Below are 22,861 nucleotides of genomic sequence, written 5' to 3' on the forward strand. Positions count from 1 at the left end.
ACGGTTAGAACAAGGCCGAGTAGAGCCATGGGAATGGGCTGTCCCAGGACCCCAGCCCAGGAGACCTGCAGCACAGGCCGTGGCCAGCAGAGCCTTCGGACGGGCCTCCCAAAGCCATAGAAGGCAGAACCCCCCACTGCTGTGGGCCTTAAGGTTTGGGGCTTAGTAGGTACCTGTTACCCCTTTCTTCTTTCCCATCTCTCCCTTTCGGCCTGGGCATATCTATGCTATGCCTGTCCCACCATTGGATCTTGGAAGTACATAGCTCGTTTGATTTCACAGGTTCACAGCTAGAGAGAAATTTGCCTTGGAACGGATGAGTCTCACTCATGGCTGATTTAGATGATACTTTAGACAGATGAGACTTTGGATTTAGACTTTTGAGTTGATGCTGGAATGAGTTCAGTCTTTGGGGGTTGTTGAGAGGGAATGAATATGTTCTGCATGTGAAAAGGATATGAATATTGGAGGCCAGGGGTGGAATGCTGTGGTCTGAATGTGTCCCCCCAGAATTCTTATGTTGAAATCCTAACCCCTAAATATGATGGTATTAAGAGGTGGGACCTTTGAGAGATGCTTACATCATGAGGATGGAGCTTTCATGCATGGGATTAGTGTTTCTGTAAGAGACCCCACAGAGCTCCCTTACTCCTTCTAACATATGAGGACACAGCAAGAAGCTGTGAGCTATGAACAAGGACAAGGGGCCTCACCAAAAGGCAACGATGCTGGTGCCTTGATTTTGGACTTCCCAGCCTCTAGAACTGTGAAAAATAAAGTTCTGTGGTTTATAAACTACCCAGTCTATGGTATTCTGTTACAGCAGCCCCAGCGGACTAAGACATGGGGCCAGAAGCATTTGTTCTTTCTTTTAACAAATATTTATGGACCACTTACGACAGCCCAGGTGTCGTGCAAGGCACTGGATGTAAAAATGCTCAGTGTACTTGGGTGAATGGTGACACCCCCCCAAAAAATATGTATGTCCTAATGCCTGGAACCTATGATTATTATTTTATATGAAAAAAGACTAAATAAGTTAAAGAAAATGGTAATTAAGTAATTAAGTGAAGGATGTTGAGATGAGACCATCCTGGATTATGTGGGGATGGGGGGGCATGGTGGCTAAATCCAAGAACAAGGGTCCTTATGAGTGACAGAAGAGGAAACACAAGCACATGAAGAGGAGGAGGCAACGTGACCCCGGAAGCAGAGATCAGAGGAACACAGCCCCAAATCAAGGAACACCTGGAGCCGACAGAAGCTGGAATCGGCAGGGAACCGATTCTCCCCTCCTGGGATATTTGGAGGGGACTTAGCTCTGCCCACACCTTGATTTCAAACGTCTGGCCTCCAGAGCTCTGAGAGAGTAAATTTCTGTTGTTTTAAGTCCCCCAGTTTGTGGTAATTGGTTATAACAGCCGCAAGAAACTTGAAATAGTCAATAACATGGATATAATACCTTGCCTTTATGGTGCTTAGAGAGAGAAAGAGAATTAAAGAAGCATTGCAATAAAGAGGGACCACAGTGATGAGCAATAGATTAGAAGAACACAGGCGCTCTGGGACTCCTGATCTGCCAAGAACAAGCTACTTAGATGAAGGATCTGGGAAGCTTCTGTACTGCAGGCTGAGCAGGAGCAGAGGATGCCCCCTATCTTCCCCCTCTTGCCCCTGTGCATTTAAAGCCTGGGGGTGGGGGGCACACTCTATATTCCTGAATCCCTGCTCCTCCAGCTGGAAGGTGTGCAGGTTGGCGCTGCCTGGTCTCTCGGCCTACACTCTGAATCTGCCGTTCAGGATTGACGGAGCAGACCCCTGCAAGTGATACCAAACCCTGGAAATGCTGCCAAGTGTGTGTGAGACAGCCCCCATAGGTCCCAGGAGCCTGGACTGCCGCCGGTCAGAAGGCACGTCTGCCTTCTGCCAGTTCCAGCACACGCTGATTGTGCGCCACTCTGTTAATTAGGACGCCCCTTGGCATTTATGAGACTGAGACAGAAATCGACAGACTAAGAGCTAGTCCCAGCTTCAATTTCATGGAGTTCGTCAATTCAAACTCAGAAAAACCCACTGGTATAAAGATAGATTCCATTAACTTTGGTGCGGGTGCCTAGGTAAGAGAGAAGGAGGGGCCTCATTGTGCCATTTCTACATTGTCCGGCACTGCAATTTTTCTCCTTTTAAAGCATTCTTCTTACGGACGTATGCAAGCATTGACAAACTAGACAGGAAGCCTGGGGAATATGAATACGTGTAAATACCAAGTCAGACATTTTTTAAGAATGTCATTTATTCTAAAGTGTGTAAGAATTACTTTAAAGCCATTAGTGTCTGGTTTCTCTAAAGGTAGAGACACGTTTTAAAAACGCACTTTTCCTATCAGACTTCAAAAATATTAAAGGCAGATTCTTTTTTCAACAGTGAAGAAACAAAAAAATATTGCTTTTGACCTGAAAAACCGTAACATCTGCCTATAAGCTTTTCATCAAGATCTCAAACATCAGACCTTGAGGTGTTCAGCTGTAGATTTATTCTGATTAAAAATTTCAAGGAAAAACTTGTGATGTTGACTTGAATACTGTATGTTCTATATTTAGGGCTAAGTCGAACCTTGAACAGCATTTATTGTTTGACTTCAGATTATTGCAGATTTTGACATGTTTCTTTTATGTTCCTTTTGCCATCCTTGGAACCCGAGTCAAAAAAGTGATCTTTTCTTCTTTCTTTCTTCCACCCATCCTCGAATTGTGTGTCAAGCATCTGTGCACTGCAGTGCTCCCCATAAAGCACTGTGGAAGACATAAAACAAGGATAAAATATTAAATGAAGTGTCCAGTGTCAAAGCTTTTAAGCGAATCATGAAAATCAGCCAGGCTTTAAGAGCAAACTTGTCTTTACAAATGAATAATTTAAAATAAGAGAGACAATCATCACCATGATCAAGTGGGATTTATCCCAGGGATGCAAGGATTCTTCAATATACGCAAAGCAATCAATGTGATACACCATATTAACAAATTGAAGAATAAAAACCATATGATCATCTCAATAGATGCAGAAAAAGCTTCTGACAAAATTCAACACCCATTTATGATAAAAACTCTCCAGAAAGTGGGCATAGAGGGAACTTACCTCAACATAATAAAGGCCCTATATGACAAACCCACAGCCAACATCGTTCTCAATGGTGAAAAACTGAAACCATTTCCACTAAGATCAGGAACAAGACAAGGTTTCCCACTCTCACAACTATTATTCAACATAGTTTTGGAAGTCCTAGACATGGCAATCAGAGAAGAAAAAGAAATAAAAGGAATACAAATTGGAAAAGAAGAAGTAAAACTGTCACTGTTTGCAGATGACATGATACTATACATAGAGAATCCTAAAGATGCCACCAGAAAACTACTAGAGCTGATCAATGAATTTGGTAAAGTTGCAGGATACAAAATTAATGCACAGAAATTTCTTGCATTCCTACACACTAACAACGAAAGATCAGAAAGAGAAATTAAGGAAATAATCCCATTCACCATTGCAACAAAAAGAACAAAATACCTAGGAATAAACCTACCTAAGGAGGTAAAAGACCTGTACTGAGAAAACTATAAGACACTGATGAAAGAAATCAAAGATGACACAAACAGATGGAGAGATATACCATGTTCTTGGATTGGAAGAATCAATATTGTGAAAATGACTATACTACCCAAAGCAATCTACAGATTCAGTGCAATCCCTATCAAATTACCAGTGACATTTTTACAGAACTAGAACAAAAAATCTTAAAATTTGTATGGAGACACAAAAGACCCCGAAGAGCCAAAGCAGTCTTGAGGGAAAAAAACGGAGCTGGAGGAATCAGACTCCCTGACTTCAGACTATACTACAAAGCTACAGTAATCAAGCCAATATGGTACTGGCACAAAAACAGAAATATAGATCAATGGAACAGGATAGAAAACCCAGAGATAAACCCACACACCTATGGTCAACTAAGCTATGACAAAGGAGGCAAGGATATACAATGGAGAAAAGGCAGTCTCTTCAATAAGTGGTGCTGGGAAAACTGGACAGCTACATGTAAAAGGATGAAATTAGAACACTCCCTAACACCATACACAAAAATAAACTCAAAATGGATTAGAGACCTAAATGTAAGACTGGACATTATGAAACTCTTAGAGGAAAATATAGGAAGAACACTCTTTGAAATAAATCACAGCAAGATCTTTTTTGATCCACCTCCTAGAGTAATGGAAATAAAAACAAAAATAAACAAACGGGACCTAATGAAACTTAAAAGCTTTTGCAAAGCAAAGGAAACTACAAACAAGGTGAAAAGACAACCCTCAGAATGGGAGAAAATATTTGCAAATGAATCAATGGACAAAGGATTAATCTCCAAAATATATAAACAGCTCATGCAGCTCAATATTAAAAAAACAAACAACCCAATCAAAAAATGGGCAGAAGACCTAAATAGACATTTCTCCAAAGAAGACATACAGATGGCCAAGAAGCACATGAAAAGTTGCTCAACATCACTAATTATTAGAGAAATGCAAATCAGAACTACAATGACGTATCACCTCACACCAGTTAGAATGGACATCATCAGAAAATCTACAAACAACAAATGCTGGAGAGGGTGTGGAGAAAAGGGAACCCTCTTGCACTGTTGGTGGGAATGTAAATTGATACAGCCACTATGGAGGTTCCTTAAAAAACTAAAAATAGAATTACCAAATGACCCAGCAATCCCACTACTGGGCATATACCCAGAGAAAACCATAATTCAAAAAGACACATGCACCCCAATGTTCATTGCAGCACTATTTACAATAGCCAGGTCATAGAAGCAACCTAAATGCCCATCGACAGACAAATGGATAAAGAAGATGTGGTACATATATACAATGGAATATTACTCAGCCATAAAAAGGAATGAAATTGGGTCATTTGTTGAGACGTGGATGGATCTAGAGACTGTGATACAGAGTGAAGTAAGTCAGAAAGAGAAAAACAAGTATCGTATATTAACACATATATGTGGAACCTAGAAAAATGGTACAGATCAACTGGTTTGCAGGGCAGAAATAGAGACACAGATGTAGAGAACAAATGTACGGACACCAAGGGGGGAAAGCGGGGGTGGGGGGTGGTGGTGGTGTGATGAATTGGGAGACTGGGATTGACATGTATACACTGATGTGTATAAAATGGATGACTAATAAGAACCTGCTGTATATAAAAAAATAAATAAAATAAAATTCAAAAAAACGTAAAAATAAAATTCAAAAACAAGTTAAAAATAAAATAAAAGCAGTGCTTACTCGGAAAAAAAAAAAAAAGACAGACAATCATGGTAACTCCATTTGCATTTTATTTCCAGCAGTTTGCACAGAATTCCATCATCTCCTGGTGCTTCCCTTCCCATATATTTCAGAGAAAGTTGATAGCAGTTCTGGACCTACATCTTGCCCTATGAAGACTTACTGGGAACTACTTTTACCAGCTTTACAAGATTTGCTCTTTGCATGTTCTCAGAAATTACAATCTGTTGGCAATTGATTCTAATCATGGATGGGAAAATGGATTTGGAGGGAAGAGAACACTTGCTGGAACGATATTTCTCCGGGTTGTGGGAACTGGTCTGATCTGAAGTTTCAGACACTTGCCTGATATGACGTAACATCTCTCTCCCCACCCCGCTCTGTCTTTTCTGTGAGAAGAATGCGAAGAAAGAAATTTCTCAGAAGACTCCCCACCATCAATTTTATAGTTGAAATATAGGAAGGATTTTGATTCATGGCACCAAGAATGGGGAAAGGGAGAAAGCCATAGAGAGTGGACAGGAAATGAACAAGAGAGAAAAGGAGAGAAAGAAAAACATTGCCCAGACACTGTGTGTTCTCAGCCTGTGTCCCAATGACATATTTGCTCATTCATTTGAACATGTACCTGGAATTAATATTAGTTCCTGAAGACCAAGGGAAAGATCCCTGGATGGTTTCAGTCATTTATTTCACCTTTCCCATGGTTTCACTTGTAGAATAAATAGAAAATAACTTTCAGACCAAGCAATGTGTTGGAGGTGACAATTCTGTGATGTCTGTAAATCTAATCCTACTCACCACTCTGAGAAACACTACTCTTGTCAGCAAGGAACCTTGAGATGATAACTGAAGGACACTTCCATTGCTGTGTTGGTGCACTGAAGCATTTCAAAGTATGTGACATGCAACATGATCATGGAAATAAGGACAAATTATAATTACCTTAATACAAGTTTGATGGTCCCATATAAAAGAATACCTGATGTTTAAATGATTCATCCATGGGAAACACTTAGAACAGACTCTGGCACCTATAAGTGTTTCATAATATTAGCTCTCATTATTATTACCTAGGCTTTCTCTTCTGGCCGAAAACGCTCTTTTGCTTTAGAAACTGCATGTTTATAAGTATTAGAAGAAATTGGAAAAACAAGTTGAATTTAAAAGGAATTTGAGTGGTCAAATGGTCCCAGGAGACAAAAATGAGTTTTGTCTTCCCCATATTAGAAATGGAAGTTTGCATATGCTCTAATTTTATTTCTAATCCATACTCAGAAAAATAAATATTAACGTAGAGGTATGGTGAGAAGGGTATAGGATCTGGAGTCAGACTGCCACGTTCTTTGTGACTGGAATAATTATTTTAGGTGTAATCCTCAGTAGCATTATCTCTGTAATGGAAAAACTTGTCCTTGCAGTTTGGGGCAAGACAGCATGAAACCAAATGTGAAAACTGGGTATGGTTTTAAGATGTATTCAGTTTTAATCTGTTATGATATAAGCATGCTGTCTTCTGAGGGATACAAAAAAAAATTATTGAATCATCTAGGAAAGTAGCTATCAAGACCTTGACTTATCATTCTAGCTCTCTCTAGAATCATCAATAAGGTCTTTGATCCATTGGTTGACCTTTCCCTGAGATAAGGGTCTTCCCTCTGTAGCTCCTCTCCTCTTTCCTCCTCCATGGAAGGCCCTGGGAATATAAACATGCACCGGATGGAATTCCTGCTCTGCTGGGTGCTAGAGAATCTGGTCCCATTCTGGAACATTCTGTTCTGGGAATGTGCAAAGAGACATTGGAGGATAAGGGAGGAAGTTGCTGAGGCTGTCTGGAGCAGTCCAGGAAGGCAGCAGGGAGGGGGTTCCACTGGAGCAGGACCACCAGGAATGAATAAAATTTCTCCCAGCTTTGAAGGTGTCTGCAGGGGAAGATCATTGCTGGCTAAAGGCATAATGGATATCGCATAAATTTCAGACCCACACGCACCTATTTCTTAACAGTATTATTAGGCAAAAAACATCTGTTTAGATGAAAAGCCATGTATCATAATTAAGTAGACACTTCACTTCCAGTACTAATGATAGTATTTATTGCTTGCTATATACCAGATTCTGTCCTATCTATTTTATATGTTTCAACTCAAACCTCATACAGTCTTGAGGACACAACAATTATTATGCCCATTTGACAGATGGGAAAACTGAAGCACAGAGATGTTAAGATACTTGCCAAAGATTACACATTTAGTAAGTAGAAAATTGGGCGTTTGCTCCAAGACAGTCTGGCTCTGGATTCTAGGCTGGAATCCACTGCACTCTTACTGCTTCTATAGCAACAATCTGGAATTTGAAATATCAAGACATTATTTCCGACTCTTTAAAATACTATTTACACTACAAACCAGTTGAGGTGATTTTCTAAAAACAGGACTTTGCAGTTTTGCAGTCATTGCCAAAGCATGTAAAATGTGAGTTTGGGGGATTTACTAAGAATTTGAAAATTGTTTTCAGATTTCTATGTAGAATTCCATGGGAATAGGAGAAGTAATTCTGGTTCATTATTGTCTTTGGCATTGCGTCCATCCGAAATAGGGAGGATACTGAACTAACCCCTTCACCCTGACTTCAGTTAGCCATTTCATCAATCAATCAATCATCAATGGTCCATGTCACAAAAGGCAATATGGTTGAATTTATAGTAAAAATTCACATTAATGAAATCAGAGGGAAGTTTATTTTGAAAATCAGAGGGAAATAATTTCCTCCATTCAGAGTGACCCATTGTTCTCTCTGGTGAGAGCTTTTGGACTCTCTTCTCCATTGAGAGCTGAAGATTCTGGTTTGGCTGTTGTGACATTCAGGTTGTCACGGTAAAATTATAATGATGATGATGATGATGATGATGATGATGATGATGATGATGATTATTATATGACTTCCTGGCTCTGGCTTTATGCTTGCTGCAGCCTGGGGGAGGCGCTTACTGCCCTGAGCAGTGTTCGGCCGGCTGCCGCCTTTCTGCAGGTGCCCGGGACTGTGCACCCTGAAATTCCAGCATCTGTGCATTCTCTGGGGAGTCACTTCTCTTCCTCTTTCCCTCATTCTCCTCCTTACCTTCCTTTCTTGTCCCCTCTCTTCCCTTTCACACATCCCACCTCACATGCTAATGGCCTTGATTTCGAATACCTGCTCAGATGGGCCCAGCCTCCCAAAAAGAAAACCCGCCATGGCCTTGGCAGCATCTTAGGTGGCACTCTGAGCTGTGCCGGGGACACTCAGAATCTACAGCAGCTCTTGTCTCTTGATGAGAGCCCGGAGCCAAGGCTTCCAGGAGGAGCCACGCTTGTCAGCTGTCAGTCAGGAGGCAACCTGTCCCTCCCAGGCACTGCCTCTGCCACAGGGGGGTGACCAGCCTGTAAAAATGAAATAGACTTCAGTGGGATGCCAGAAATTCATTTTCTCCCTCAGATGCTTTCATCTCACTCATTTCACTGTGTTTACAGGCCGACAGGTTTCCTGAGGGCAGCCATGATTTAGATTTACAGTTCCCCAGGCAGTCTGATTCTGAGGAAAAGTTATAACACCTGTAATGTATTACTGTCTCGTAGAGGAGCAAAGCATGTCAGGGGCTGCGGAGGCTGGCTACCCCAGTAACTGCAGGCTCTCTCTGCACTGCAGCACCGACAAAGGCAGGCTGGGCTGAACGGCCTCAGCCTCTCTCATTTTCTGTCTGCACATAAGCACACAACACACTCAGGCTCTTAGAGACAGGCGATGGTGATGGGGGAGGGGCGGTAACTTCAATGTGTCATTAAAAGAGTCTGCATAGCCACTCCCCAGACAGTGGACAGGACAGAGAGAGTTCAGATATTAGGCCCAGAAACGACTGGATTTGCAGGGGAAGAAACCATAAGGCAATCTGGTTGGGATCCGGAGAGGGGATTGCTGTTAGCAAAAACAGAAGCTCCCTACAAAAGCTTGTCTCTCTTGTTGATTCCTTTCACTTAAAATTGGGTGCATCTTGGCTAAGAAAAGTAGAACTGGCATTAGGTGAGTCCAGAGGGGGGCTGTCAAATGGGGGCACAGTAGGGGAGGGCTAGGTGACTATCCCCTGCCCTGGTTGTTCTCAGATAGGAATTCAGCTCCCCTGAGGATCTGGATATTTGCCACTCAGCTGGGTACCCACTTAGGTAGCAAAACCACAAGAAAGTCACTTTCTGAAGTGGAAAGGAGGTGATGGGCATTTGAAATGTTGAGCCAGGTTGGTTGTCCAGTTTGCCTCTAGCACCGGCTCTGGGACGTGGAGATCCACAGGCTTCATTGTCCTTCCTCACGGTGCCCTGTCCTTGAACTTGAAGATCCTGTCTGAGTTCAGTTCACTATTCCTCTTGTGTCTGTGTTGCTCTGGCTTCCCTAAGGGTGAAAGATACATGGAGACGCTCATCTGCTTCTGCACCTCCTCGAGTGTGGGAGGGGCCCCTGAGCTGCAATGAGCTGTTCCTGGCAGCGTTTATGAGGACCAGGTGGCTAAAGGTGTATATAGTTACATGTGGTTATTAATAATAAAAATTTATGTACCATTGGGAGACTGTTACTCAGAACCCAAAGATCATCTCAAATCCTGAAAGAACATGATGGGCTCTAACGTTAATGTTTTCCTCGCTCCCTCAGCTGACGCTAATGTTTAGGCGGCGCCTACAGTTGTAAGCTCCATACATAATGTTTAAATTGTTACTAGATTTATTGTTAGACATGATCTGGGATACTGAAAGAAAAAAAATCAAGTTTTCTTGAAATTTTAACATTTCAGTCAAGGTTGTTAGATGTGTTTAAGATGTGGAGCCATTGGGAAGGACTGACCAAAAGCTTGGGGATCTCAAAGGGAAATTTGATCTTAAGGAGAAGCCAAAGACTAAATGTCTGGGTGAGCAATGGAGAGGGTCTAGCACTCTAGTGGACTCAGCAAAACCTGTTTCCTTTGCCTTCTGGAAACACATTTCCTGGCTTCCCTTGCAGTTAAGTAGAGCCGTATGATTATATTCTGGCCAAATTCCAGATCTGGTCCCATGACCTGAACAGACTCTCTTTCCCCTTCCGCTGGATGGGTGTGAGGAGAATGAGGTCCTAAAGCATGTGGAGTCTCACAGGACACAAGGAACCTGGTTCCTAAATGACAGCATGGAGCAGAGACCTCAATGTGCGCTTTTCCCCACCCCACCCCTTAACATATACTCCCATTCCATCCCATGTTGGACTTTGTCATGGGTAAGAAAGAAAGTCTTATCATGTCAAACAACTGAGATTTGGGGGTCTATATGTTTTATATGATGAAATCACTGGTTTTTCATACGGTTAAAAACAGCAGAGGATCTTCATCTCTTGATAAATGTCAACCATCCCTTGTTGGTTGGTTGGTCATACCTCCCCCATCCCTTGTTGCTAATGTATTTTTTCTTTCTCTATCACCAATATTCTCTTTGATTGAGCGAGTTCACCTTGCCAAAGAAGACAGGAAAGATTGCCAATTTGGATAAATACCCCGGAAGGACATGCCGATTTGCAAACAGTAACACAAAGAAAGTGTTGAAAGTAAGATTATATTAGACAGGATTTTGCTTCCATTCCATCCAGTTTAGAACATTAATAATCTTAAGGAGAGCAGCTCCTCTCTTCTTATGTACTATAAATAAATTAATTAATTAATTTAATTTAATGACTTGAAAGATATTAGAGCATACTAATAATAGCTTACATTTGTAGTTGGCTTAATATGGGCCAATCATTGTGCTAAGCACTTTATGTGAATTATTTCCTTAAGACAAAGAAACTGAGTCCTGGGAAGTCACGTAATTTGCTTAAGTTTACATAGCTAGGAAACAGCAAATCTAGGAATCCAGTAACCCAAGACAGCCTGACTCCAAAGTCCATGCTCTTAAATACCATACTTTCTCTAATAAAAGAACAAGAAATGTCAAGTCATCCTTAAGATGAGTGGTGCGTTCTGACCATCTATAGTGAAAAAACAGATCCATATTTCTAGACCAAAAAATCCACTTTAATTTGCTTTTCGTAACAAAGGCCTTTGAAATGGCAGGTGCATTATGGCCACTCTGTTTAGGACTTCTGACTAGTAGGCTGCCTAATCGGTTCTGAATTCTCACTGTTGATTTTCCTTCCCCATGGACATGTTGCTTGGGATTTATGTGATTTTTCTGCACTATGTTCTAGTGTGGCCAGATCCACCTTACCTGACCCTGTTCTCCAAGGAGTACCCAGGCCTGCTTCCTGTGATGAGAGCAAACCTAGGGTGAAAAAGGCATTCAGAGAGAGAAGCTGGCCAAGTTCCTTAAAGATTCAGCTTTGATTTTCATTTTTCCACAAGATGTTACTGCCATGGTAGCACTCTAGCATGGCTTGGGACAGCTACAGCAGAATTTCTTGCTGTTCCTATATTAAGAATGTGTTCTCAGAAACAGCTGGTGTGTTACAAATGCAACTGAGTGCCTTAGGAAGTGAAATGATTGGAATCCCACTCCTAAGCACAGAGGCTGTCAATATTTGAGAGCTGGTAAATGGCAGGAAGGGGTGCAATGGGGACCAGAGGGGGTTGAGTGGGAGAGAGCCAAGCTCCATGTGTCTGCTGGCTTTGTGAACCTGTCTTTCACCTAACCATGACCGTGGAGAACTGTTGTGGGAAGTAGTTAGTTTATACTGGTAAATCAGTTCTCAGATCTTCATGGTAAGATGTTGGCTGAGGACAATGCTTTATGACAGTCTTCATGGACAAGCATGGATGGCATATGGGTAGCTGTGAGCAGTCATTCTTCATTTCTTCTGAGATAAAATGACCAAATTAGGGAAGGAAGACTTTTTGTTTAATTAGATATTAGGAAAATGCCCCAATATTAAGGGACATACTAGCAGTTAAGGATTCATAAACTTTTAAGAATAATCACAACTAACGTTAATAGAATGATATATAGTTTGCAATTCAATTTTACATGTATTGTCCCAGTCGATCTTTCAGAAAAGTTAAGTGGGAGGAACAAATGTTACTGTTATCATCCCCATTTTAAAGATGGGGAAACTGAGATCAAAGAGGTTAAGCGACTTGCCCAGCCTACCTACCTAAGAAGTGATGTTGCATTCATTACCTCTCTGACCTCCCTCCTTGAATATCAACTTTTGGCCTCTAGGACAGTGTATCCCTGGTTCTTCATTTACTATCTTGATCATTCTTTTTCAGTTTTATTTCTTGGATTTTTTTTCTGTATTCCTTGAGGTACTGACATTCCAGATCTTCATTTGCCCTTTCCCTTTACTCCCTTTTTTGGTAAACTCTCATTAGGAAAACTCATCCACCCCCATTGGAAGGAAACCAAAGATCTGTTTGTTCAACATTCGCTTCAACCTCTTACTATTTTATCTTCCCATATAGTAAAAGCTGGAAAGCTAAAAATTACATTTCCCAGACTCCCTTGCAGCTAAGTTTCAGGGTACGGAATAAGTTCTGCCAGTTAGAAAACATGTAAGATATTTTAACATCTTTAATGAGATATGATTCACATGCCATACAATTCAGCCATTTGAAGTGTATAATTTGATGGCTTTTAGCACATTCACAGAGTCGTGCAACCACCACCATAATCAAGAAAATGTGTACTTTTCGAAAGGCAAAAGTGAGGCCAAAGCCATCTATTTGCTGCTTTTGATGATTATTGCTGGCGAGCACAATCGTGGAGGCACTTGGTTTCTCTGCAGCAGTTTTGTAGTATCCAGTCATTGGCTTCCTATATGTCAAGAGGCAGTTGCAGCAGTGGCAGTAGTGGCTTCCTGATTACTTGATTGAGCTTCCTAATTATGATGGTGATTGTAGCTTTCCCAGCACATTATTTCTGCAGCCATCTTCTGGGCATTCCTAGAAATCCAATTTAGAGTCTGTTCCTCCGGGCTTTCTGATGATTTTATGAACACTTAATTCCCTGTATTAATTCCTTGCTGAAAAAGTAGCAAGAGTAATTTGTTTCTTACATATGGACCACTTTGAGCCGAATTTTTATATCTTTAACTTTCAACTTTTACTCATCTTCTCTACCTTTAGGGTACCTCCTGGTCAACCTTCCCAAAAACTGAACTGATTATCCTCACTCACAAGCCAGATCATCCTGAGTCTCTTACCCCAACGAACAGCTCTATCCAACAGCTCAGTTACCAGGTCAGTAACCTTGGAGTCATCCTTAACTACGTTTCCTCCCAACTTCCCTCTCCTCCCCTAAAATCAGTTAAATCAGTAATCAAATCCTACATCTGGAGGTTCTTTATCATCTCTGCTTAGACCTTCTTACTCTCTTGCTCAGATTGTTACAAAGAGTTACAGTCCTTACTCCTAACTGGACCCCTTCACACTCTCAGATCAGCCTACATGGAGATCATCCTCATCACGTCATGTTCTTTCTTAAAATCCTTCAGTAGCTCCTCTTGCCTAAAAAGTAAAATGTAAAATTTAATTCCTCCCCACAGTGTTCAAGGACCTTCATGACTGGCCTCTGTCTAGCTTTCTAGACTCATTTCTGCTGTTTTTTCTTTTCTCACATTTTATACTTGAGTCATATTAAACTATACACTATGGCTTTTAACACACTTATTTTTGAGTATGCAGTTTCTCAACCTTAATTTTACTGTTGAATTCTTATTTATCCTTCAAAAATCCAACTTAGGTGTCATCTCTTTCACCTTTGGGCAATAAAGTGAAGGATTTACTGCCCAACTTCCCTAAATGCCCCGTGCACAACTCGCTGTAATCAACCACTCCCTCCTCTTTTCCTCCCTTCTACTTGGTATATCCTGTATTGCCTATATCTCGTGTGTTGCGCTTGTCCACTAGTCTGGTACTGTGTCTTACTACCTGTGCACCCCAAGCACCGAGCACAGAGCCTGACACACAGCAGATACTCAGAATGTATTTGAAAAACTTAATTGAACTGTAACCCCTTCCCAGATCCAATCATCTTTCCAGTAAATGTTTAGAATAAAAGGTGGCTAAATCAAATTTTGATATCAGTATGGGCTCCAGTGTGTATAGGATTTGAGATACCATGGTATAATCAAGAAACCACTCTTCTCCAGAAATTCCATTTGTAGATATTTACCCAAAATATTGAAAGTGGGTATCTGAACAGGTATTTTACACCAGTGTTCATAACGGGACCATTCACAGTAGCCAAAAGGTGGAAACGACCCAGATGCCCATTGACAGATGAATAGATAAACAAAAATACAGGTACTTTCACATAATGGATCACTATTCAGCCTTGAAAAGGAAGAAAATTCTGATACATGGTACAACATGGGTGAACCTTGAAGACACTTGCTAAGTGAGGTAAGCCAGACACAAAAGGATAAATATTGTATGACTCCACTTATACAAGGTACCTAGAGTAGTCAAATTCATAGAGACAGAAAGTAGAATAGTGGGTACCAGGGTCTGGGGGGATAGGGGAATGAGAAGTTATTATTTAATGGATATACAATTTCAATTTGGGATGATAAAATGCTCTGGAGATGAACAGTGGTGATTATATTTCTCTACAATGTAAATATTCTTAATGCCACTGAACTGAACACTTGAAATGAGTAATATGGTAAATTTTATGTTATGTATATTTTACCACAATAAAAAAAGAAAGCACGGTTCTGTTCAGGATACATGAGTTCTATTCTCACATCTTCCATCACATAGCAATATAAAATTGAACCTGATACTCTACTTTCCTAGGGCTCAGTTTCCTTACCCATATAATGAAACATCTGAAGTAAAGGCAGTCTCTTCTAGCTATAGAATGATCTTGTTACCTACTGGAAGATTTAGTTCTATTTGGTTAAGGGTCCATGTCAGTGACCAGGCTGCAGAAGATTCAACACACCTTGACACTGGAGAACTTTCACAACTTTTCTCCTGCAGACTATTGGGCGACAGCTAAGCTTCAGCAGAATGCTCCTAGTGGTAATTGACTGGAATGTGATATTTCCTTTGTGTCCATGATATATCACCAATGGAACAGAATGTCTCTTCAGGATTTGATTAACCATTAATTCATTCAGCATTTATTAAATATTTGCTATATTTCAGAGAGTCTACTAAGTGTCAGGGCTATAGATAATCAGTAAGACATGTGCGGTCCAGAGCATTCACAGTACAGTGGGAGATACCAACATATTAACAAATACTTAAAAGGATTTTGCATTAAAAAACCAAAGCAGATATTTACAAAGAACTATGGGATTTGTAAAGAATCACTTATTATTGCCTATGAGGAGTAAAACATCACAGAGAAGGTTAATTCTGAACTAGTCTTGAATGAGAAGTTCATGAAGCAGGAGCTGAGTGAGAGAACTGATTTTTCTCTGTCTTCATCTACCCCCTGTGTTCACGTTGCCCCAACATGGCAGCTGGGGTATGAGAAGAATTCAGGAAAGGTGATCATATCCATGGCAGGATGGCTTCTATAAATAGCATTTTTTCTTAAAGTTGATATCTTCTGATGCATTATTATAGACACACCCTCCCTTAATATCCTTTAAAGACTCCTTTAGGCAAAGATAAAATATTATCCACAATCTGCTATTCTCTTAATAGCTTTGCCAATGTTTGCTGTTCCAATGTCAACAGTCATTATATAGCTTGCTTTCAATATGGGATTAAACCTCTTTTATTCTTGCAGTAATCAGAAAAGCAATTGGAAAGTTAGTATGCTCTTTGGAATTCCATTGCAAAAGAATGAGGTTCTGCCAGATCCTGTCATGGAAGAAGAAAACAGACGCAAAAGCTGAAAAAAAAAAAAGCTCCTGAAAGGGAAGTGCTGACAGGTTACACCAGTCACAAAACAGACATGCGGCACCCAAGGGTCACCAACTTGGAAGATGTGCCAAAGTTGGCCAGCAGGTCCCAGCATGCAGGGGCTGGAAGGGAACTAATTAATTAAAGAGTATCAGACATGTTGTCAGAGTGCAGACAGCAGAAAATAAAATGGACTTCAAATAGTTTATCCAGTAGGGGAAGAGTAAGATCATGCTGAACTCATCAAAAATTTCTTCAGAAAAAAATAAGTTCTAACACATTTTGTTCCTATCATGGTTAGAAGATAAATTGCTCTTTCAGATTCTGACCAAGGTAGAGGAACCAAAGCCTTGCTTTTAAAAAAGAAGGAAAAATTAACATTAATTGAGCACCTACCATGTGCCAAACACTGAGAGAAGCCTTCTGGGCGAATAAATTAACACTTGCATTTACATTGTATTCTATGTTGAGTTTTGTAGTGTTTCAGCCTAGATGCCATTTTGTTTATGTTACCTCATTTAATTCTTGTGACAGCTCATTGAAGGAGATGTTATTTTCACAGATGAAGAAGCAGGTAGCAGACCTGTGTCTCAACTCTGCTTTCACCGTGCACTAGCTGTGTTACCTTTTTTTTTAAAAATTTTTGTTGGAGTTGATTTACAATGTTGTGTTAGTTTCAGGTGTACAGCAAAGTGGATCAGTTATGCATGTACATATATTCACTCTTTTTTAGATTCTTTTCCCATATAGGCCATTATAGAGTATTGAATAGAGTTCCCTGTGCTATACAGTAGGTCCTTATTAGTTATCTATTTTATATATAGTAGTGTGTAGCTGTGTTACCTTTGAAAGTTACTACCTCACTGCATCTGGAAGTCCCCTCTCTTCCCACTATTCCATAGGAATGCCAGGCATCAACCATTGCAGTAAGAATGGCTTCAATGGGAACAACTAAGGAAACAGTCCGTCTGCTTTGCTGGCCTAAGCAAAATGCTGACATGGTCAGGGCTTGCCTCAACCTTTATTTTTCTCTCTTAAAAGGTTTACTCCTCCAGGCATGAGACTTTTCAAATTCCCCTCTCCCTCCTTTCAAAAACCTGCTATCAAGTCCTACCTTTACATCAGGGTGTAAAATTCCCAAGAATCTTTTTTGGTGTCAACTCTTTCAAGAGCATCTGTATTTTAACAGGGAACTAAGCATTGAACTAAGATCCCTAAGCAGTCATTGGCATCTGTCTGGAAACCTTAGAATCTTACCTGGGAGAGTTCTCCTGCCAGGCAGCTTTAAGGGCATGCTATTAGCATGGTATCTCCATTTGTGGCTACTGCTGGAATACAGGCTGATGGCTTCATATTGTCACCAGGGAAGGTTGCTGTAGTCTCTTGTCACCACAGGCAAGTTTCTGAATCTGTCAGCAGATTTTCCTCTTCTGAACCTTTACATTTTGATGCTCTCTTGGGGCCTAAACATAAGGTTAAAAGCACTGCTCACGATGGAGAAAGATGAAAAGAGGAAGAGCAGGTGCTTCCATGCCCACTTAAATGAGACCACTTTCCCTATTCATCATCATGCGTTGTGTCTATGGTTCGTTGAGATTCCCAGCAAGAAGGAGAGAAACCATTACTAGGTTGCCCCCCGCCCCCACCCCCGCCAACTTTTCCTAATCAACTCACACTCAGTCCTTTCTTTTTATTCATGACCCACTGCCAACTTATCTTACAATTGCAGAAATAAAAATAAATAAATAAAATAGTTGTCCCTTACAAGAATATTGGACACCTCTGCTTTTAGCAAAAACAAGAAAAATATAGCTTCAGGAAGTTGTTAAAGAGGGTAAGGGAGTTGGTAGCTCATGGTATCTCCTCATGCCCTAAAATCACACTAGCAAGCAGTCAACTACTCCCTTAACCTTGAGGCTATTCTTGTTTAGATTTTCAATAATAATTTCTCCCTTAACCAGGGGGTACCATTGCCACTTACTTACATTATCTTCACAGGGTTGATGCATGCCTGCCCTCGGGTTCCTATTTGCTATATTCTTCTTCAGGAGCTTGGAAATAGAAGTTTTCATTTTGTTTCAGACCACTCTCTTGAAAGTTTTGAAAGAGCTGGGAAAAGAGAGGGACACAAGTAATATCCATTGAGCATGTCTTATATAGTTGGCCTTTTGTATCAGTTCCTTTATTAAATCTCTCATAAAAATACTCTAATGTAGATCTTATGATTACCATTGTACAGTTGGGTATACCAAGTCCCATACATTGTACTGAAGTTGCCCAAGGTCCCATAGTTTTGCAGGCCCAGTGATATGAGCCACCCTACCATACCGCCTCCCTGTACCATTGCCCCTGACAATCACACTCATAGTTCTGAACTCTCGTTGTTATCTACCTAACATGAAGAAACTGGAAAGTTCTTAAGTTCCACCACAGTCACCTTGGGTAGCAGATTTATTGCTTCTAACTCTGGAAACCATTGTAGATTCTGTCCCCAAGCTACAGTGCAGCTGAGGCCAGAGGGAAACCCTGAAGAAGGTGTGCAGCAACACAGAATCACAGTACTGGGAGGGACCTGATGATCATCGTGTTCTCTTCCTGCTTTGGGATCAGGAGCCCCGAGGCCCAGAAAGAGACTTTGATGTGTACAGGGTCATACAAGGAATTAAGCTCAGTTTAGAATCCAGACCTTCCAAACCTAGTGCTTCAAAGCACATCCCTTTCATCACACAGTATTTCTTCACCCACATGGCTCAACAGTCTTCCACCTCTGAGCCTTAGGGTAGGGTCTGAATGTTGCCTGCAGGGATGTGCTGAGAAAGAACAATTCCACACACAGCACTGTTTCAAGATATCAAGTCATTCAGATAAAAACCCTAGATATTCACAGGCCATTCAACCCCAATGACAGAATACATCCAGTGCTGAGATCAGAGTTAACAGTGCAGTTCCTAGCACATGACACCTTGCTTGTTTTGATTTATCCATTGTCTAAAAGATGATCCAGAAGTTGGGCGCTACTTCTAAATCACCAGGTTTTTCATTGTAAGTGACAACCTTTGCATTTTATTAGCATGGTCTACTTTTTAATAAGCCTATAAGGCCAGTATATCATAACAATATCGTTAAAACATTCCTCTCTACTGGTTATAAATTGCCTTGATGGTGCTATGACAACATCTCCCAGAGCACCTTTGACAGAATGTCTTAAGATCCAGGCATGTCATTGTCACAGCAGGATGACATTGCAGCCCAGCCTGGATCCCCTTCCTCGTGGCAAAGGCATATGGTAGGGTAAGAAAAGGAGACAGACAACCATCCAGGGAGCCATTGATGGGTCTGTCACTGATAAGCTGTTAGACTCTAGAAAAGCCACTTAACCTCTCTGGGCCTCTTCTTTATCTATAAAATAAAACCTTCCTTTTCTATCTATCTTCCCGTATCTATAAAATAAAACCTTTCCTTTTCTTAGGGTTGCTGTGAAGAGCAAACAAGATAATGTATATGAAAGCATTTTGAAGAACCAATTGGGTTGCCCAGAAAGCAGAGTCTGAAATTTTAGCATGCAGGATGTTTATTGGAGAATGCCCTTGGGATCACACCTCTGGAAGACGGGAGAAAGAAGCAGTATTGGACAGAGGAAGAAAACCAGTAGTTTATCAGGCCCAATAACAGCCTCAGCCACACCCATGAGAAGACGTAGAGCTAATATGACCTGTCAGCAGGGTCTCATCTTGTCTGAAATCTCCAGGCTTTATAACTGGCATCAATTAGTCATTAAATGTCAGTTGCCTCAAGAAGTAGTAAGAGCCTAGGCTTGGTGGCTCTCTGCAGCTGAGATGTGACAGATGAAGGCTGTCTGCTGATAGCATTCCTAGTAGCTAGGGTGAAAATTCTTTCCTTTTTATTTTAATATTCTTTTCCATTATGGTTTGTCATAGGATATTGAATATAGTTCCCTGTGCTATACAGTAGGACCTTGTTGTTTATCCATTCTATATATAATAGCTTACCTCTGCTAAGCCCAACCTCCCAGCCCATCCCTCCCCCTCCCCCAACCCCCTCCCCCTTGGCAACCACCAGCCTGTTCTCTATGTCCATGATTCTGTTTCTGTTTCATAGGTAGGTTCCTTTGTGTCATATTTTAGATTCCACATATAAGTGATATCATATGGTATTTGTCTTTCTCTTTCTGACTTACTTCACTTAGTATGATAATCTCTAGTTGCATCCACGTTGCTGCAAATGACATTATTTAGTTCTTTTTTATGGCTCAGTAGTATTCCATTGTATATATGTGCCACATCTTCTTTATCCATTCATCTGTCGATGGACATTAGGTTATTTCCATGTCTTGGCTACTGTGAATAGTGCTGCTGTGAACATAGGAGTGCATGTATCTTTTTGAATTATAGTTTTGTCCAGGTATATGCCCAGGAGTGGGGTTGCTGGATCATATGGTAGTTCTATTTTTAGTTTTCTGAGGAAACTTCAAACTGTTTTCCACAGTAGCTGCACCAACTTACATTCCCACCAACAGTGTAGGAGGGCTCCCTTTTCTCCACACCCTCTCCAGCATTTGTTATTTGTAGACTTTTTAATCATGGCCATTCTGACTGGTGTGAGGTGGTACCTCATTGTAGTTTTGGTTTGCATTTCCCTAATAATTAGCGATGTGGAGAATCTTTTCATGTGCCTATTGGCCATCTGTATGTCTTTTTTGGAGGAATGTCTATTTAGGTCTTCTGTCCATTTTTCGATTTGTTGTTGTTGTTTGTTGTTGTCGAGTTGTATGAGCTGTTTGTATGTTTTGGAAATTAAGCCCTTGTCGGTCGCATCATTTGCAAATATTTTCTCCCAGTCTGTAGGTTGTCTTTTCATTTTGTTTATGGTTTCCTTTGCTGTGCAAAAGCTTGTAAGTTTGACTAGGTCCCATTTGTTTATTTTTGTTTTATTTCTATTGCCTTGAGAGACTGACCTAAGAAAACACTGGTACGATTTATGTCAGAGAATGTTCTGCCTGTGTGAAAATTCTTTCTTTAAAGAAGGAATCTTGTTAGCACAACACAGTTTCCATCCCATATCCACTTCCTCATATACATTCAGGAATTAGCCCTTCCAAGATTCCAATGAGCATTTTTTCCCTTGGGGGAAACTTGAAAAGGGAATTTAAGTGGGACAAAATATAATCCCTACTGCTGCAGCTGGTCTCGGGACCATAACAGATACTTGTCCTCCCCTCCCCCATTAAGCATTTCAGATTCCCCTCACCTCTGCTGGTACTCCTGCTCATCTTGGTTGCTGATCCGGTAAGGTGATCCAGACCCTTGAGCTTGATGAGTTTGGACACCTGATCCTGGTACCCTTCTCAGGCCAGGCTTGCTTTACTTGTCTTTTTACATTCATCATTAGGTGATGGAATACCAAGAGACATCCAGAAAGACCTTCTGGGTGCCAGACATAGTTTTGCCTGCCCCCATAGTGCCAAAGTAGCCCTCTGATGAGGGCCAGTTACCTCTGCAAAGATGGCATCTCCTCTTCCTATCTGCTGGTCCTCAGACACAAGAATCCAAGAAACAGCAGATAACAGGCCTAACTTACAATTTAATTACTCTAGCTGTGTTCCTTGGCTGAAATCCTCCTCCTTGGGTGACCAGGACCACTAAACCCACAGAGGACAAAGTTGTGAGCATGGAAAGCATAAATTTCCTAATTGGGCCATTGAGAGTGTTAGGCCATAGTAACTGGACCGCTTCTGCCTCTACACCTTGATTCACAGGCTCACATGTTCTAACTACTGGAGACAGAGCCCCTTACACAGATCTTTGGTTCAGGGTTTATACTGTGTCCTAGAGGTTGGCACACCATCCTTAAAATAAAGTATTGCTTCTGAGTTGGTATTTCAGCCATGACTTCTGCAAGCCATTCCAACATACTCTCATGCCAGCAGTGTCTGGATGGTGAGATATGTTGTATGACCAGTGAATCTCACAGTTTACACTCTCTCATAACCTTTGCTTTGTAGGGTCCCATAGGCTGATCCTAAGATATGTAGAACTCTATGGTGGTGAATCAGACACTCTATGGGTCCTTGGACAGTGCTTTTGCTGCTTTTCCATGGGCAAGAAAGGCACAACGCATACCTGAAAAATATGCCTATTTTTGTCAGAATGAATATGTGCCATTTTCTGGATTGAAAAGATCTAGTGCAGTCAACTTGCCACCAAGTGGCCAATTGGTTTCCTGAGGGAGTGATACCATATTGGGAACTCAGCATTGGTCTCTGTTTCTGATAGACTGGACATTAAGTGACAACAGTTTCTAGGTTACCTTTAGTGAGTGAGAGTCTGTGCTTTTGGAACATGAGCAATCTCCATCCCTGTGATGGTGGCCACTTTGTTCAACTGCCCGTAATGCTAAAACTAGGGTACCTAATAACAGAGGCTGGCTGACATCAACTGGCCAAGTCATTTTGTCTGATTGGTGTTTGCTCTCTCTGTTGCCACAGAAACTCTCTGGTGGGTATTAACATACAATACAAAGATTTTCACACACTGAATCTCCTCCCTTGCACATGTGTGTTCTACTGCCACCACTCCCTGCCCTGCAAATACCTTGTTGGTGATCTTCTAATCTTTCTCCTTCCAAGTCCATGGCCAGCCACCCAAGTCATTCATCACTCTCT

General features: G+C 41.1%; 1 long non-coding RNA gene across 1 annotated transcript in view; it reads left to right on the plus strand.

The window, feature by feature from the left end:
* The window catches only part of LOC309664985, a 342,649-nt gene continuing 319,788 nt past the window's right edge, over positions 1–22,861 (plus strand). The window contains exon 1 of the long non-coding RNA XR_014266119.1: positions 1–22,861. This exon is cut by the window's right edge and continues 9,029 nt beyond it. This is a non-coding gene — a long non-coding RNA (uncharacterized lncRNA).

The sequence above is a fragment of the Balaenoptera physalus genome, assembly GCF_965194825.1.
Source record: "Balaenoptera physalus genome assembly, chromosome: 7".
NCBI lineage: Eukaryota > Metazoa > Chordata > Mammalia > Artiodactyla > Balaenopteridae > Balaenoptera > Balaenoptera physalus.